Source organism: Pistacia vera, unplaced genomic scaffold (genome assembly GCF_008641045.1).
Source record: "Pistacia vera cultivar Batoury unplaced genomic scaffold, PisVer_v2 Contig86, whole genome shotgun sequence".
NCBI lineage: Eukaryota > Viridiplantae > Streptophyta > Magnoliopsida > Sapindales > Anacardiaceae > Pistacia > Pistacia vera.
The window spans coordinates 48,001-67,714 of NW_022196734.1; the positions used below are offsets into that span (position 1 = coordinate 48,001).

General features: G+C 37.3%; 1 pseudogene; it reads left to right on the forward strand.

The window, feature by feature from the left end:
- The first annotated feature begins 1,853 nt into the window (after positions 1-1,853).
- On the forward strand, positions 1,854-15,578 carry LOC116118791 (annotated as a pseudogene).
- Positions 15,579-19,714: the final 4,136 nt, after the last annotated feature.

Here is a 19,714-nt window from a genome sequence, read left to right on the forward strand (position 1 = left end):
GAGCAGGGTCGATTCGAAGGTGTACGTACGTTGATCGGGCAAGGCCGATTTGAAGGTGTCCGTACATTTATCGGGCAAGGCCGATTTGAAGGTGTCCGTACGGTTATCGGGCAAGGCCAATTTGAAGGTGTCTGTACGTTTATCGGGCAAGGCCGATTTGAAAGTGTCAGTACGTTCATCGAGCAAGGCCGATTTGAAGGTGTCAATACGTTTATCGGGCAGGACCGATTTGAAGGTGTCAGCACGTTTATCAGGCAAGGCCGATTTGAAGGTGTCCGTACATTTATCGAGCAAGGCCGATTTGAAGGTGTCCGTACGTTCATTGGGCAGGGCCGATTTGAAGGTGTCCGTACGTTCATCGGGCAGGGCCGATTTGAAGGTGTCCGTACATTCATCGGGCAGGGTCGATTTGAAGGTGTCCGTATGGTTATCGGGCAAGACCGATTTGAAGGTGTCAGTACGTTCATCGGGCAGGGCCGATTTAAAGGTGTAAGTAATTCATCGACCGGGGTAGATTTGGAGACGAAAACTTCTGAATAGCACTTCATTAAATATTTGGCCATGAGGCCGACTGTCTAAGAGGAGGTGGATAAGCCCACTCATCCTTTTTAAAATGAAAAAATGAAAAACGAAAAAAAGACAAGGTTCACCTAGAAGTAGTAGCGTTTGAGGTGAACGACATTCCAACTGTTGTTGATGTCTTTGCCATCGGGGGTCTGGAGTTTGTAGGCGCCCTTCCCTACTTCTTTGGTGACCTTATAGGGCCTACAATCGATCTGAGCTCTGGCCTCCTGTCGTTTTGCATTCAGTCATACCAGGCGTGAATTGCCTGATTCATCTCATCTTCCTCCCACCTTATTTGAATCGTTGCTTTGGCCGAGGCGTCTTCCATCGTGGTGCAACCTAGCTTCGTCAGTTCTTTGTATAGTTCACCATCTGGGAGAAGACCTTTTTTGAAGGCGTTTACGGCTGTCTCAAGGTTACAAGAAGGGATGGAAATCTTCTCTTTGTTGAATCTGTTGACATACTCTCTTAGTGGCTCTCCCCTCCTCTGGTATACTCTGTATAGATCGGCCGACAGCTTCCCGAGTTTCTTGCTATTGGCGAACTGCTCCACAAAGGTGTCGATGAGCTGAGCGAATGAGTCGATGGAACCGTTCGGGAGATTTGTGTACCACTGGAGTGCTGGATCGGATAAGCTTGAACCAAAACTCTTGCACATGCAGGCTTCCCTCAACTCTCGAGGTATTGAGACAGTGAACATCCGCTGCTTGTACGAGGTTATGTGATCATCTGGGTCGGTTGTGCCGTCGTAGGGTTTCATGTTGGGAATGGTGAATTTCTGGGGCATGTCAGCTAGGGCGATCTTATCCACAAAGGGTGAATCGGCGTAACAATGGGGTCTGTTCTTCTTGGTTGGGACCGGTATTCCTGGAATGCGTCTCATCACTGCCTTGACATCGGCCAGCCTCTTGGCTAGTACTTGTTCCACATGAGAGGGGGATACTACCGGATCATCCCGTCTTACTGGGTCTGCTACTGCATTCGTTCTCGGTACCTTCCGTTGGGTCATCCCTCGGGGGGCGGTCTGATAAATCATTCCGTCGTGCATTCCTTGGTAGCATGGATCTTCATTCATCCCTTCCGGTTGGATGACTCCCATTGTCACTGTTCTATTATTCCGCCCTACATGAATGGTCAGGGGAGTCGTCTGGTAGTCGTTCAGTCCGTCAGGATGGATGAGCTCGAGTGCTAGAGTTGGTTTGGTTTGGCCGTTCAACCCGCGAGGGTGAGCCGAGCCGAATGGGGTTTGTGTTTGGGTTGTTGACTGGAGGAGGAGCAGGACGGTAAGGATGGGCTGGTCTTGCGAATGCGGGCTCTCTGTTACTGGATTGTCTTGGTCACGAGGCTGGGATGGATCGGCTAGATGGTGTTCTGTTGGCATAACTTTGTCCCCATTAGTCAAAACGGAGTCGTCGAGCGCCAGTGCGCTTAACGGACGAGGCCCTTTACCAGAGGCCGAGGGGCGATGCTCTGGTGTGGAGAGAGGTTGCACGGATGGGATAAGGGTGCGAAACCGATTGGGGGGTACTTGTTTGGGCAGAAACTCGAGATCATAGAATTGACTTACATTCTCCTTAGAGACTGGTTTTCAGCCCTAATGGATGCGTTTTCGGCTTCCAGCACGGCCACCTTGTCCGAGTTTTGCTGCATGAGAGCGGTCAAAGCCTCCAGTCTGGCCTCGAGGCCGGAGTTAACGTTGTCAGGATTGTCAGCCATGGAATATTCCTCCACGTAGCAAGGTTCGTCAAGCCGAATGATTGTTAGAGGCCCCACGGTGGGCGCCAAACTGTAGATGTAAAAATCTACCTGTACGGAATGGGGGTCTGATCCCATGAGGTTGAGGCCACTAGCAATCCGCTGCACCTGCACACGTAGAGAAACACACACGTGAAGCGAACGGGAAACACCGGGGTGGTGTTTGCCGTAGGCACTCCGACGCTCAAGTTAGTAAGGCTGAGAGAGGCTAATATAGTAAGGGTTAGGGAGTACAGGTTACCAGAAGTCTAGTCGGGGACTGTGACTACGGCGGTGATGTGGAGCTCTCAAGTCAGAGCTTTCAGTGTGAAGGTGTAATGTCATCTCCCCTTTGTGAGAGGGTTGGCCTCTGCTTATATAGTGGTCGTCTGGTCTCCCAATCCTGGAAGAAGTAGAGTCCTCGTATGACTCTGATACAAACCCTAGAAGAATAGGGCCGTGGTAAGCTGTCTTACCAGTATCCGGATAAGAAGGTGATTCTTATTAGGAGAGTAACTCCGAGTAGGAAAGTGATCAAGAATAGGAAGGTGACCTTGAATGGGAGATTGATCAGGAGTTGGAAAGGATTCTGAGGGGGTTGTGGGCTCTGGATTCGCCCATGGACCTAGGAAATGGACCGAGATTAGGAGGCTCGTGCCCACGTGGTTTGGGCTGGCTATATCTTGTACTGAATGGACCTAATCTGGTTGGGTCATATCGGGATTGGGCCTGGCTTCTTTCTCAGTGTCGAGCCCGTTTTCCTATTGGCCAAGGACAATTTTGGCCCTAACAAACCGAATGGATCAAATTCATAATCTCTTAAGCAATACACCTAAGAATTCTAATTGACCATTGGCCACCCAGTGCTGGTTAGCTTAATAGTTATACTTAATACCCATTTTTAAGAATTAAGTTATTATTAAAAAAGTTTTTATCTTCCTATTATATTTTGAAAATGATAAGAGGATCTTCGTTAAAATAGATTTATGTACTACACATGGACTAAAAGCTGGAAACTGGCGTGAAATAATATTAAAACAAAAAAATTGAATCACGAATAGCTCATTATGAATGATTTGGCGGCACAATCTCCCAATGTTCTGCTATATAATTGTAAGACGTGACAATTAGCTCTCACAATCTCCTTGACCAAAACATTCCTGCTCTGCTTTGCTTATCCATTAACATGATCGACCTTAAAGAATTTTCATCCTTCATCCCTCTTACAGCGGCAGCTTTAGCATTGATCTCTGCCATATTCGTGCTCAGATTTCGTCCCACAAAATCGCCAAAGAAGACTAAAAAATATCCCCCTATTCAGGGGCGAATCCAGCACTTTTGGGTGTCATGGCCCACCTCAAATTTTTTTTTTTTAAATGTTAATATGTATAATTTATATTTTAGTCCACCCTAACAAAAACATTAATGGACAAAAACATTAATGTATAATTATTTTTACTTTGATTCACCCTAATAAAATTTCTGGATCCACCACTGCCCCTATTGGCACCACTATCCTTGCCCAGCACTAATTTCCCAACTCCATGACTTCACGGCTGCTTTCACGCAATATAAAACTTACAGATTGCCTCTTTTATTCCGAAACGAGATTTTTACTCAGATTTGCAGTTGTTGAACACATCCTCAAGACAAACTTTCCTAACTATGGCAAGGAAGAACGTATCAGAGCTTTACCTGAAAAAAAAAAAAAAAAAAAAAAAAACACATACATGCCCCGAAATGATATTGTTTCATTTTCTTTTATTTCTTACTCAATTTCCCTCAAATCTGTATGTGTAGGTTGTGTTTTTTTTTTTTTTTTTTTTCTTTCCATCTAAACGAAGTAGTTGACATCAACTTGAACATAATTCAAATTTCGCTAGGATTTTGCATACGTTCTAACAGTTTTACCAGTGAAACTCTTTTTGTAATTCCAAAAGAATTATCGAACACATAGTATATGATTAGTGAAAATTCTAATTCTAATCTACCGAGGTTATGGAAGCGGATTGTACCAGTATAATATTTTGACCGATCTACTGTGATGGGATCTTCGCTGTAGACGGAGACAAGTGGAAACATCAAAGGAAACTATCAGCTATGATTTCTCCACCAGATACTGAGGGATGTTAGCAGTGTAGTCTTTAAACTACTGCTGTAAAGCTGGCTCGTAAAGTACTGAAGCTTCAGTATCAAACCGATCGTTAGACATGCAAGTATGAGCTTCTGTATCAATAAGTTTTGCCGTTTTGGTATCATAAGAACGGGCATTATTAACTCCGTTTAATTGATGATTATGATCAATTATAAATAAAAAATGCTATATCCACCGAAAAGTTGCACCGAAAAATTGCACCGAAACACGTGAAGGCCGCCATGTTGGACCGATTGAACCGATTGAATACTGACATAAATGGACGGCCGTCCAACTTTTAGGACGGCTGTCCAAACATCCCGACGGTCATTCATAGTTTTATGGACGACCGTCCATAAAAAGTGGTGTTTTTAAAAAAAAAAATATATATATATATATATTATATATATATATATGGATGCGCTGTCCATAGAGATGGATGCCCATCCAAATTGTTGGGACGGGCGTCCATCTTTATGGATTGGACGCCCGTCCCTATATTGTGAATTTTAAAAAAAAAATGGTTTTAAAATTACGGGACGGCAGCCTATCTGTTGTGGACGGTCGTCCATCTTTTACGGATGGCCGGCCATACTAGATTGACTGCCGTCCCAGTTTGTAAAAATTTTTAATTATTTAAATTTTTTTTAATATATAGTAAATATGGACGGAATTCATGTACTTGGACTGCCATCCATATTTACATGGACGGCCGTCCAATGTACATGGACGGCTATCCAAAATACATGGACCCAGTCCATAATTGTTGAAAAAAAAAATTTGTTAATTAATATTAATGAATGGCTTGTCTAATACGCTTCATTTTAAGCGCCAAAATTTTTCTTCTCTTCTCCTTCGTCTCCGTCATTTGTTTTTCTTCTGTTCTTCATCTACATTTGGTTTTCTTAGCTTCTCCTTCGTTGCATGTTGTGATTCCTGCTTCGACGCCGGTTGCTTCCTCAACAGCCAAGCACCGGCGCAATATCTTGTTTTATAGAGATAAACGAGATAACCTTGAAACAAAAGTCAATATCAAACCTGTTAAACTAGGATTTTTTAGTTAAGGTAAAGAATTTTTGACTTATTTTATTATTCTTAGTTTCCATTCTATTTTAGATTGAATATATGTTTGATAGATAATATTTATTGGTGATGTTGAATATGTTTGATAGATATATTTGTTGGTGACAGTTGTAAACTAGATTCGTGAAGCAAAAACTCGTATTAGTTGTGGATGAATAACTGAATATGAAGAGTCCAGTTTGCCTTGTTTCAATGATGTTGAGGTAAATTGTGTTAGAAAATTTTTAAATATGGTGTATTGATTTTTATTATGATGTGTTCACATTCTAATTTCTTTATTTAAACCATTGAATCAGAAAATGAATGTGATGAATTAGAAGATACAGGATGTGCAGAGGAAGAAGTGGGTCTCATTTGGAATGGTGTTTGATTTAGTTGATAGCTTGGTGAAGTATTACGAAGGTATGGGAATAAAATGGTTTTGAAGCAATGATACGTACGTCAAAGAAGGAGATGATGGGGAGATGATAACGTGACAGTGGCGTGTTCTTGTTCTGGGAAGGAGAGAAGTAAATGCAGAAATACCTTGAAAAAACAACCTATTGCAAAAACAGTTGTAAGAGTCGATTAGTGCAGCTTTGAATGGTGAATACAAATGGGAAATTAATCGGTTGTGCTTGACCATAACCATGATCTTACAAGTCCACGAAAAGAGATATTTCAAGGTAAACCGAACAATACAGCCTTTGTGAAAAGGAGCTGAAGTTAATGATCAGGCTAGATTAGACCGTGTAAAATTTCAGTCATGTTTAGTTGAGGCAGGAGTGTGTAAGAATTTGACATTTCTACAAAAAGATTTAGGATTACATTGAAAAAGTTAGAAGGCTACGACTGGGATTGGAGATGCTTCGGCAGTGCTAGAGTATTTTATGAAAATGCAAAAGAGAATTCCAATTTTTGGTACATGATTGATGTAGATGAAGAGAGTCGATTGAAGAATGTGCTATGGTTGATGCTAGATGTAGGGCCGCATATAAAGATTTTGGTGATGTTGTGACCTTGCACAACGTATTCTGACGAACAAGTATGATATGCCATTTGCGGCTTTTGTGGGGGTTGATCATCATGGACATTCGATATTGTTAGGTTTGGGTTAATTTCATATGAGACAGACAAGACTTTGTATGGCTGTTTCGTCTCGGCTTGAATGCATGGATGTTGCTCCTAATGGAATTATACACTGATCAAGATAGGCCATGTAAAATGCAATTGAGATTGTTTTCCCCGGTACAAGACATAGGTGGTGTTGTAGCATATAATGAAGAAACTGCCTGAGAAGTTAAGAGGGTATAACGAATAGAAACTATAAAGTTTACATTACAAAATATTGTGTATGATTCGTTGGCACGTAAAGAGTTCGAAGAACCGGAACAAATTCATTGATGTGTATAACCTTCATGAGAATGAATGGTTATCTGATTGTATAAAGAAAGAGTATGTTGGGTGCTTGTATTTCTTAATATACATTCTGGGCAGGTATGTCTACTACCCAACATAGTGAAAGTATGCATGCATTTTTTGATGGATATGTTAATTCTCAACAACATTGAAAATTTGTGGAACAATATGATAATGCATTGCGAGATAAAGTGGAAAAGGAGAGGGAGACTGATTTTAGATCTTTCAAGTCTTGGATACCATGCATAACTAATACCCCATTGAGAAACAATTTCAAAATGCATACACAACTGCAAAATTTAAAGAGTTTCAAGAAGAGATTGCGGGGAAGATTTATTGTAATTATATTTTCTAAAAAAGTTCTATTCGTATGAGGAGTATCAAGTTTTAGAAGATGTTTGTTTGGAGATAGTAATCGGCGTGTTCCCTTTCTGGTTTACTTTGAAGAAATTTCATGTGATATTCGCTGCAGTTGTCATTTGTTTGAATTCAAAGGAATTTTATGCAGACATGCCATTATGGTTTATTCATAAAAGGGTTTCACACCTCCAGATAAGTACTCTACGGCTTGAGGAAAAACATAAAAAGATATCATATGAAAATCAGGTAAGTTATATAGGTGGACCACAAACGTTGAAGGACAGCGTTTTGAGAAGTTGTCTATCTAATGCTGACGTAGTTGATATGGCATCAACACTGAGAAGACTGTAACATGTTGATAGAATTGATGACGGGAGTGAAAAATCAGTTGAGCAAGGAAAGTGAGGGAGGGTTTGCTAGTAAAGGGGAGACAATCCTTCGAAAGAGGGGAATAGTCTAATTAATAGTTCACGGGTAGCTAACAACAAAGGTCATCCTCCATGCAAAAGAAGCAATCGAAGGTTGATGAAATTGTATGTAGGGCTAAAAATAAAAACTGCGAAAACAAAGACTTGGTATGAGTTATACACCCATTCTGACATGATATTTTTTTTTAAGATTATTTACTTATTTGAAGTTTATTATAATATTTACTTGATTATTAATGTGTTATGCTACTTTATAGGGAAAGAATCTCAGCAGAGCAGACACATTGCTGAAAGTGACCGAACTCAGGTGTTGTCAAATGATATTGTTGCTACTCAGGTATGTTTTAGGTATGTTGGATATTTGTAAAAACCTTAAGTTTTCTATAACATGTGCTAAATTGTGGTTATTAAACTTGACAGTTGTCACTGGTCCAGTTTAGAATCTCGCACAAATAGTAATTTATGTCCTGGACAGGAGCATGTAAATGAGGAACATGTTCGTGGGAGAGATTTGATATCGTTAACCGATTGGAGCATTGTTGCATTTGTATTCGGTAGAAATTATTCGCGTTGTGGTTAATTTCTGACAAGCAACAGTTGAGCTATATGCTTAATTAGTTGTTTTGTTTTTTTCTTTTTGTTGCTGGTTGGGTAAGAGTAGACTGTTGTTTGTAGGTGTTGAATTCATAATAATAATAATGAAATGTATATATTATCCTTTGGTACACTGTTGTAATTAATCTTTTTAGATTATTCTACATTTCAGGGTTAAAGATTTAGGCTTGTTGATATGTGTTTTGGTATGTTTGTTTTGTTTTTTTTTCATTTCTGTTGCTGGTTGGGTAAGAGTAGCCTGTTGGTTGTAGGGTGTTAAATTCATATAATAAGAAATGTATATATTATCCTTATTCGGAATGTTTTCAGCATATATTATCGTTATATTTCATTTCAGATTATTCTACATTTCTTACAGATTTACGGTATTGATATGTGTTTTGGTATGCTTGTTTTGTTTTTTTCATTTCTGTTGCTGGTTGGGTAAGAGTAGACGTTTGGTTCAGGGTGTTGAATTCATAATAATAATAGAGATGTATATATTATCCTTATTCTGGATGTTTTTTAGTATATATAATCGTCACATTTCATTTCAGATTTCTACATTTCAAGGCTACAGATTTAGGGTATTGATATGTTTTTTTGTTATTTTGTTTTGTTTTTTTCATTTCTATTGCTGGTTGGTAAGAGTAGACTGTTGGTTGTAGGGTGTTGAATTCATATAATATAGAGATGTATAATTATCCTTATTCTAGATGTTTTTAGTATATATTATCGTCACATTTTTTTCAGATTATTCTACATTTCGGTTACAGATTTAGGGTATTGATATGTGTTTGGTATTTTGTTTGGTTTTTTCATTTCCGTTGCTGGTTGGGTAAGAGTAGACTGTTGGTTGTAAGGTTGAATTCATAATAAAATAAGATGTTATTGTCCTTATTCTGGATTTTTTTAATATATTATCGTCATATTTCATTTCAGATTATTCTACATTTCAGGGTTACAGATTTAGGGTATTGATATGTGTTTTAGTATGTTTGTTTTGTTTTTTTTCATTTCTGTTGCTAGTTGGGTAAGAGTAGACTATGGTTGTGGGTGTTGAATTCATAATAATAATAGAGATGTATATATTATCCTTATTCTGGTGTTTTTATTATAATATCGTCACATTTCATTTCAGATTATTCTACATTTCAGGGTTACAGATTTAGGGTATTGATATGTGTTTTGGTATGTTTGTTTTGTTTTTTTTCTTTCATTGTTGGTTGGTAAGAGTGGACTGTTGTTGTAGGGTGTTAAATTCATAATAATAACGTAAATGTATATTATCCTTATTCGGAATGTTTTCAGTATATATTATCGTCATATTCATTTCAGATTATTCTACATTTCATTTCATTTAGGGTTTTGATATGTCTTTTGGTATCAGTTGTTTTTTTTTTTTTTTTTTTTCATTTCGGTTGCTAGTTGGGTAAGAGTAACTTGTTGGTTGTAGGGTGTTGAAATCATAATAACGTAAATGTATATATTATCCTTATTCTAGATGTTTTTCAGTATATATTATCGTCACATTTCATTTCAGATTATTCTACATTTCATTTCAGATTATACTGTGGCACATATAATCTTCGTACATAACATTTATACTAAGAATTAACAGTCATATGAAATTGGAGAAGTTCAGCTAATTGAGAATATATTGTGAAATCAAACTTTATTAATTAACATATTTCCGTACATACTGAACTACACATAATTACAATTAACATTCAAAGTCTGTTGCCCAATTAACTACACAGATGTTGAGAAGGTGGAGATTGTTCAATAATTCCTCATCCTAGTGTAGGGGGTGGAGGCTGGAGGAGGACGAGGCTGGTGAAAATTTCTTCATCATGTTGGATATTTCTGTCATGCGTTCCCCAAGGATGTCAACCGTTTCTTCTATTCTTGATGCGAACGAGTTGAAATCACTTTGCAACTGATCCTGTTGTTCTTGCATTTTCCTCTTAATACGTGAAAAACTGTCTTCTTGAAACCTTTCGATCCGATCAATTCTACTTACTATTTCGTCTAAGGTTTGAGAAGATATTTCTTCTACATTCTGAGAAGATCTAGGTTCCATACTCGTTCTTCTTCTTTTCCGCATATAAACTTGTCCTTCATTTTCCCCTTCTGGAACAGGGTCACCTTCCTGCACCGTTGCCTCTTCCCCCATTTCATCCCTAATCAACAATCATTCTCCTGACACATTCTTTTTAATCAAACCCATTCTAGACAATGTGACATCCCCCAACATATTATTTGCAGAAAATGTTATCTTATTGGCTTCATCTAAAGGGGTGATCTGAAAAACCCAACTTCTGACATATTAGCGTAACAACCATCCCCCAATAAATGTCACCTTTTTCTGCTTTAATCTCTCCCAACTTTTTAATCAATAACTTAGCTGAATTTACTTGCTTCCCTGTTACTGCTGCTTCCATCAACAATAAATCCTTCACTGTCACATTTCCATTTGTCTCTTTCCTGCCATTAAATGTGAATGTCAGAAATCTGTGAAAAATTCTCACGGTAGGATTTCTTAACTTCGTTGATTTACACATATGTGGATGATAAACCCCTGTTCCAGAAGCATCCGTCCAAGCTTGTTTGGAATCCCACGTTCTGGGTACGCTATCCAAACCTTCAAAATCAATCCCTATCCAGTTTGCCAAGTCATGTGGCCTTACTACACAATTCTGATTCTTTAATCTAAAAAACATTGTATACGACAGTAAATCATCAGTACTTGTCTCCACAACTTCCAAACTACTAAAAAACTCGTAAAACAAATGCTTATATCCGTCATATGTAATACTCGCAACTGCTCCCATTTCAAATTCCGGATCCAACCATTAATCTCATCACCTAAACCCAAACTACTTATAAATTCTATATCCAAACTTCTTCCGAGACAAATATCTCTTTTCGCCATCTCTTTATATTATTTTTTATGTTGCACATCTCGAAATTGGACTCCAGATGACGAAGAGCCTCCAACCAGAGTGGTTGTATTTTTTGCTCTTACCATTCTCTGCTTCCTTCTAAAACCCTACAAAAAACATATCCATAAGTAATTCATATTATCTGACAAAACATATATGACATTAAACCAATATCACAAACACAAAACACATACAGCATAACCATGTATCCCACTTTTAACAGTATACTATCAAAATCAATCACATTACAAACAATCAAAAGAGAAATTAATCAAAATGTTAAAGAATATAGTCATTTTTTGTTGCTGAACCTTTCCTCCCAACAAAAACAAAGTCTCTTTGATGACAATATCCATACAAGTTTAGAACCAGCAAATTATAATTAATGCATCAATTAGTTAAAGTTGGTGGAGAAATACAAAAATGATGTTATCAAGAAAAGGAACGTATCCATCCACAACCATATATACTATAGTGCATAATTTGGAAACTACTGCTAAAAGGCTATATATACTATAGTGCATAATTTAGAAACCACTGCTGAAAGGCTGCACACTGTTTCAGACATAATAAATGGTTTATAAATTCTTTGATGCTCTTCATGAAGGCTCTAATATCAGGAATTCAAGTGATCAGTAAATAATTCGATGATGTACTTTTATAAATGTGTTGATATTGGAGCAAAACATACCGTAATTTTGGCTGAAGTGTCTAGAAGATTTGATTCCATTCAGGATTCGTACCATTTATTTCAAGTAATTACTGGTCTCAAACACCATATAATTGGACACTTATTGGACTTTATATGGTTGCTCAGGAAATTCACTATCAAACTAACCCAAGCCCATCCAAAAAAATATCAATCATCATTTTATTTGCCAAATTCCATTAAGCAAGCCAGTTATTAAGAAACACTTGTTGTTATATAGACAAGATTGGGTAAATTTTCAAGATTTCCCAACCACTAATTCTGATCAAACAGCTCAACTTGAGCTGACTGGAGTACAATCATAGGATTCACATTCACTTAGATAACGAGTTGTGTTTACAAGCACAAAACTTTGTCCAGTGCGGAACAAAAACCCGTGAAACTACTGCTGAAAGGCTACTTGAAAGACTACTCAGCCACTGATGCTATGGTTTAAAATTAAAACTAACTCAGCCTGGAATGAAACCAAATGAAAAGAATCTGTTGAAGAATGGCCTTATTTCCAATCTACAGTCAAAGGAAATACCGGCAACAAGACAACAACCGAATCAATATGTAAAAAAACAAAAAAAAAATCATAACTTGTAATTTGGCCAAAAATGCAGTCCAAAACCATGTATTCCAGCCTCCAATTCATGTTTTATTCAACAAAAATGCAACCCATAAACGCATATAAAACCAGCCCCACTACATGTATAATTTCGGTCAACATAAAATTCATAAACACATGGAATCCAAGCCACATTGCATGCATCATATAACAAATAACCAAAGAAATCCATTCAAATAAAATTGGAAACACAAATTACACATGCAGATGAAGAACTACCAGAGAAAACAGCATCATATAACACTTTTATTTGTCAATCACACAAACCAGTCCCACCAAATTGACTGGATTTCTCTTTATCAATCAACTCCATTCAACACAAATTAAATCCAAAACCTTCTCAACATAAAAAAAAAAAAAAAAAAAAAAAAAAAAAAAAAAGATTTTAAAAAATTGAAAAACGGAAGTGTCGTATTACCTTGGTTGATTTGTTTTTTGAGATGAGGAAGACGATGAACCAGAACGCGCAGATGAGATGAAGAACACGATAACCCAGAGCGCAGATGGAAGAAAGAAGAAGAAGAACACATTCACTGGATTTGTTTTGTGATGTATTACCGCGGCTGCCCTTTTTTGTTTTTAAATGCTTTCCCCAAAAATTTTAACCCTAAACATTTTTAATTGAAAATTTTATTTTATTTACAGTAGGGACGCCCGTCCTAAAATAAAGGATGGCCATCCATAAGGAATGGACGGGCGTCCCTTAAGAATGGACGGCCGTCCATAATGAATGGACGGGCGTCCATTCCATATGGACGATCGTCCATAATGGACGAGCGTCCAAATATTTTTTTTTTTTACATTTTTAAACCAAATTATGGATGACCGTCCATTATATACGGACGCCCGTCCACAAATTACGAACGCCCGTCCACAAACTGTGGACAGGCATCCAAGATTTTTTAAAAATTTTTATATTTTACATATTGGACGTGCATCCCTTATTTAATGGACGCCCATCCAAAATTAAGGGATGGGTGTCCATTAACATATGAACGCCCGTCCAATATGTATGGACGGCCTTTCATAACCTATGAACGGCCGACCCTAATTTTTTTTAATATATATTTTTTTTCATTTAGAAATGGACGGGCGTCCTCTAAATCAGGACGCCTGTCTGTAGTAAATGGACTCCCGTCCATATAATATGGACGGGAGTCCATATCAGTGAATGGTCGTCCATATGTAATGGATGGCCATTCATTAGAAAAAATTTAATAACGCTAAAATGCGTTGAATGGTCTGAGTCAGCACACACGTAAGCTGGTACAAAATTTCGGTGTAAAAACACCGATGTCTGTAGCATTGTTGATTATAAATATGCGTTTATTTGCAGGATTTTTTCATGAAAGCAACCTTAGACTCTGTGTTTAAAGTCATTTTGGGAATAGATTTAGATGTTTTATCTAGAACTTATGAAGAAGGCACTTGATTCGCTGATGCTTTCGATACAGCAAATGCAATTGTCAGTTTCCGGTTTACTGATCTCTTTTGGAAGGTCAAACGGTTCCTGAACATTGGATCAAAGGCTGAATTGAGAAGGAGTATCAAAGTGGTTGACAAATTTGTATACAAATTAATTAAACGCAAAATTGAGCAAATAAACAATCCACGTGATGATACACAATCTGTGAGTATAGCATCTTCAACCATCTACAGTTTAGTTCAAAGTTTTAGTAATATTTTGAGTAATTAGCTAACAAATCAAATTTACAGGGGAAGAAAGAAGACATTCTGTCAAGGTTTTTGAAACTGAAAGAAACTGATCCAAAATACTTAAGGGACATAGTTCTCAATTTTGCGATTGCTAGGAAAGACACAACGGCTACCACTATTTCTTGGTTTTTTTACTCGCTTTGCAAGCACCCTGATATACAGGAAAGGATTGCAAAGGAAATAATACAAGCAACCCAAGTGAGTGGTAATTTAAGCATTGAGGAATTTGCAGCCAAAGTAAATGAAGAAACCCTGGACAAGATGCACTATCTCCACGCAGCGTTGTCTGAGATGCTTAGACTCTATCCCGCAGTTCCAGTGGTAAGTACATGCACAATCAGAGTAGAACATGAAAAAAAAAAATTGCCACACACAATTGTTTGATTTTGATTTTATAAATGTATTAGTTTTCCTTCCGGTTTACATGGGTATTGCTAAAAGAAAAAATTCTAGCCCGACCTAATATGATTTTCCGGCTATGCACATATTATAATGGAATAATGCTAGCCTTACTCCCCCTTCTTACTCATTTCTCTTACTCACTCATGTTAATCTCCTTTCTTACTCCCTTCTCCCTCTTCTTACACCTACCTACCACATGAGTGAGTAAGAGAAAGGAGTAAGAAGGGGGAGTAAGGCTAGCATTACTCATTATAATGAGACCATTGGCTTTGTTTGAAAGAAGTATTGTGGGTGGTGTCATAGGATGGGAAGATGTGTTTTGCCGATGACACACTGCCTCATGGCTTCACTGCGCATAGAGGAAATTTGATCGCATATTTACCTTATGCGATAGGTAGGATGATAGAATTATGGGGTAATGACGCAGAGGAATTCCGGCCAGAGAGATGGCTCAATGAAAATGGCGTTTTCCAACTGAAAAGCCCTTTCGTCTTCACAACCTTTTAGGTAAGATAGAGTGTGATTATGATATGCATTAACCTCATTTGGCAACTTATGTTTTAGTAATCAAGTAGACTGTTACATTACATTGTTCATTTACAGTACACCAGACAGATCGATGTGACTAATAGGGCCTGTTTTTGAAGAACTTTTCTTTGATTAGCTAATCAATTTGATCATTTATGTTGAACAAGCGGGTCCAAGAATCTATCTAGGAAAGGATTTTGCTTACAGGGAGATGAAAATCTTCTCTATGATCCTACTTGGATGTTACAAATTCAAGCTCAAAGATGAAAGTAAACCAGTCAAGTACAGAACTGCACTCACTCTTCCAATTGATGGTGGACTTCATCTCCTTATCTCCCCAAGATTAAACCCTGGAATTATAATTAACGCTTAAATTAACATCTTCTTATTTCTTAACTCAGTGAATAAACAATCGACATAAAGTTGATTATATGGTTGCGTTTGTGTAGTATCTCTAAAGAAAAATGTTATCCTTGCAAAGATCCATACAAAGAGGGCTACAAAGTGACATCAGCAAGAAGAAAAAAACAAAGAAAAAAAGGAAAAAGAGAGAGAGAGAGAGAAATCATGAAAATCAAGGGTGAGGATTGTCTTTATATGCTCCTTTTGTATGTGTCTTTGTAAAACTAGCATTGCTCATCTCTAAATAGTCCAATTTGTCTCGTTGAAGGAGAAATCTTGGAGAAGTTTGTCCATTTTTTTTTTTTTTTAATGATTGCTTGTAGTAATTAAGTGGCAATGTAGTTTGTTAAAAGCTTTATCAAGCACTAGGAATACAGGAAAGCATTGTTGACAAAGATAACACACTGATTATCAGTACTCATATTATGACCAACAAAATTTCAAAAGATGGCAGAGAAGATTAAAAGTGGCTCACACGTGACACCACCTCTATTTGCAATTATTCAAATATTCCTACAAAAAACTTTCCCTTGTAATCTCTCAATTTCTTTAAACAAAACCCAATCAATCTCTAATAAATCAATTTATTCTGAGAGTGTACGAAGTTTCCCAGTTACTGTTCTATTGCTAATGATATTTGGACGAACAACTTAAGCGTGTTTCTCCGTATTTATAGAATCAATAATCTCAACTAATCCTAACACTTAATAATTAGTTTGTTAAGCTAGTTATTAGTTGGTTAATTAGTTAGGAATTAGTTTGATAATTAGTTAAGAATTTGTTTCAGTTAGTTGTAGTTTGTTACAAGATAAAGTGATGAAGCTCCTGTATATAAGCTGTAACCTCTGTATCTTTCAATTCAATTCAATAAAACGAATTCATTTTTACGTTACAAATTCATTTCTTCACATGGTATCAGAGCCAGCAGATAGTGCAAGAATAAAATGCAGGTGTGAAGAAGAAAGGTTAGAATAAGAAAGAACAGAAGATAAGGGATAAGGAGAGTTACCTCGTGGAAAGACGTTGGGAGCAGATGCAGCAGCCATGTTGCAATGATAATCCTGCAAGTAAGATGGTGGTTTTCTATGACGTTCAAAGTGACACAAAGGTTGTGAGGAAGAGACATCAGTATGTGTTGAAGAAGAAACATCATTAAAAGAAGGCTGAGAAGGTGTAAGATCAAATGGCAAAGAATTAGTTTGTAGTAAACGAGCAAATTGTGTTGTATGGGCAAAAGGAAAAATGTGTTCATGAAAAGACACATTTCAAGAAACAAACATTTCCTTAGAATGAATATCTAAAAGAATAAAACCTTTTGTATTACTTTTGTAGCCAAGAAAGACACATTTGCGAGCCCTTGGATCAAACTTTGTGCGATTAGCAAGCAAGGTTGAAGCAAAACACAAACAACCAAACACACGTAAGGTTTCATAATCTGGAATGGTGTTGTAGAGCATGTGAAAGGGAGACTGGTTGTGCAGAAGAGAGGAAGGAACTCGGTTCATTAGGTACACAGCATGAAGGATAGCATAACTCCAATAGTTTTTTTGCAAAGAGGACTGAAAAAGTAGTGAATGAGCAACATTTAATATGTGTTGGTGTTTGCGTTCAACCAAACCATTCTGCTGAGGAGTTTCGACGCATGAAGTTTGGTGAATGACTCCTGTAGATGCATAGAATTGGGGCAAAGTAAATTCACCACCATTATCAGTGCGAATGCATTTTATTTTAACACCAAATTGAGTTTCAATCAGGTTAAAAAAGGAAGGAATTAAATGCTTAACTTCAATTTTATTTTGCAACAAATACACCCAAGTGTAACGTGTGCAATCATCAACAATGGTGAGAAAGTAATGATGTCCATGAATAGAATAAGTGGAAAAGGGTCCCCATATATCAGCATGAATAAGATCAAAGCTTTTATTTGTTTTTGAATGACTTACAGGAAAGGGTAAACGCCTATGTTTTGCAAAATGACATACACTACAAGCTGAATTATCATTCAGTTTAAGACTTGGAATAAGAGAAGATAAAAGCTTGATCCTGGAATCAAATAAGTCACAAGTCGATAGTGCCAAAGGTCAGGAACCTTATCTGTAGATGCCAAAGAAACAAGAGAAAAATGGGTAAAAAAAGTTGCAGGTTTATGTATTACATATAGGCTGTCAACCACCTTAGCTGAACCAATCATCCTCCACGAGTTCACTTCCTGAATTAGACAACAAGAGTTTTGAAAGATTAGGCAACAAGGAGTGAAAGATGTAAGCTTAGTAACGGATATCAAGTTAAAAGAAAATTCAGGCACATACAAGACTTCGATAAGGATTAATCTGTCAGAAAAGGAAACTGTGCATGAGGTATTTGTGGTGATTTTAGCACCATTCGGTAAAGTTATGGTGATAGGTTTAATACATTTATAAGAGATAAAAGATGACAGTGAATGGGTAATGTGGTCAGTGGCACCAATGTCCACTATCCAAAGGCTAGTATTAGGGGAACAATATAGTAAGAAATGATTACCTTGTGAAGCAGAAAAATTAGCAGAAAGATGATGGTTAGGATGAGATAAGGCTTGATTTGTAGTGTGAGAAGATTTTTCCAGATTGGTAGATTGGAGTAAGGCAACCAGCTGATGATATTGTTCTTGAGTTAGAGTAACACCTGAATGCTCAAGATTACCTTTTGACATGTCAGTTTGTAAAGCAGAAACTTTAGTACCTTCGGCATCATCACCAGTTACCACATTGTGAGCAGTAGAATGAACATTTCGAGGCTTGTATCTTAGAGGATATCCATGTTTCTTGTAACAAGTCTCAATTGTATGGCGTGGCTTGCCACAAAAAGTGCAAAATCTGTTATCATTATTACCATGACTGTTTGTAGGACCAGGGGACCTTTTAGGTTGTTGTGACTTGAAATTTTGTTGATTGTTGGTCTTGTGGACAAATACCTTTAATGCCCCTAGATTCATCTGCCTTTCTTGTTGAACCACCAGAGAAAAGACTTTGTTGATGGACGGCAGTGGATCCATAAGCATGATTTGAGATCTGACTGTTGCAAATTGATCACCCAGTCCCTTGAGGAACCGAGTTACACAATCATTGTTTTGGAAAATTTTGATCTTGCTCAAAGCTCCACAAGAACATGGGACAGCACAAGTACATGAAGGTAATGGCCTGAAATTTAACAGTTCATCCCAAAGAATTTTCAATTCAGTGAAATATTATGTTACATTCTTGTTTTATTGCTTAAAGGCATATATTTCCTCTTGTAAGTCAGAGATTCTGAAAACATCCCCTTGAGAAAATCTTTCCCGCAAGTCATCCCATACATCATATGCTTTATCAATCCACAAAATAGAGCTTGTTATTGAAGGAGAAAGAGAATGAGTTAACCAAGACAATATCATGGTGTTACATCTTTCCCAAGCAGAGTATAAAGAATCATTACTTGAAGGAATTTTAATGGTGCCATCTACAAACTTCAATTTGTTCTTTGAGAGTAAAGCCATCTTCATCGATCTTGCCCAGGCATGGTAGTTGGTCCCATTAAGAACTGGAGACACTAAAACTGTTGCGGGGTTTTCATTGGGATGAAGATAATATGGACTAGTTGGATCTTGAGAAGGAACCACTGTTGATGCAGAGGCAGCCATTGATGCAGCGGAGAAAACAATTTGGAGTTCAAGAAAAAAAGACAGAACTGCACTCACTCTTTCAATTGATGGTGGACTCATATCTCCTTATCTCCCCAAGATTAAACCCTGGAATTATAATTAACGCTTAAATTAACATCTTCTTATTTCTTAACTCGATGAATAAACAATCGACATAATGTTGATTATATGGTTGCGTTTGTGTAGTATCTTTTAATAGTCCAATTTGTCTTGTTGAAGGAGAAATCTTGGAGAAGTTTGTCCCATTTTTCTTTTTTTTTTTTTTTTTTTTTTTTTTTTGCCGATTGCTTATAGTAATTAAGTGGAAATTAATGTAGTTTGTTAAAATGCTTTATGTTGATACGTGATTTTGACACCAACGATCTCACACATGCAAAATGCTAAGCAGGTCTTAGAAATTACAGGTGATATGATTATGAAAGTTGATTATG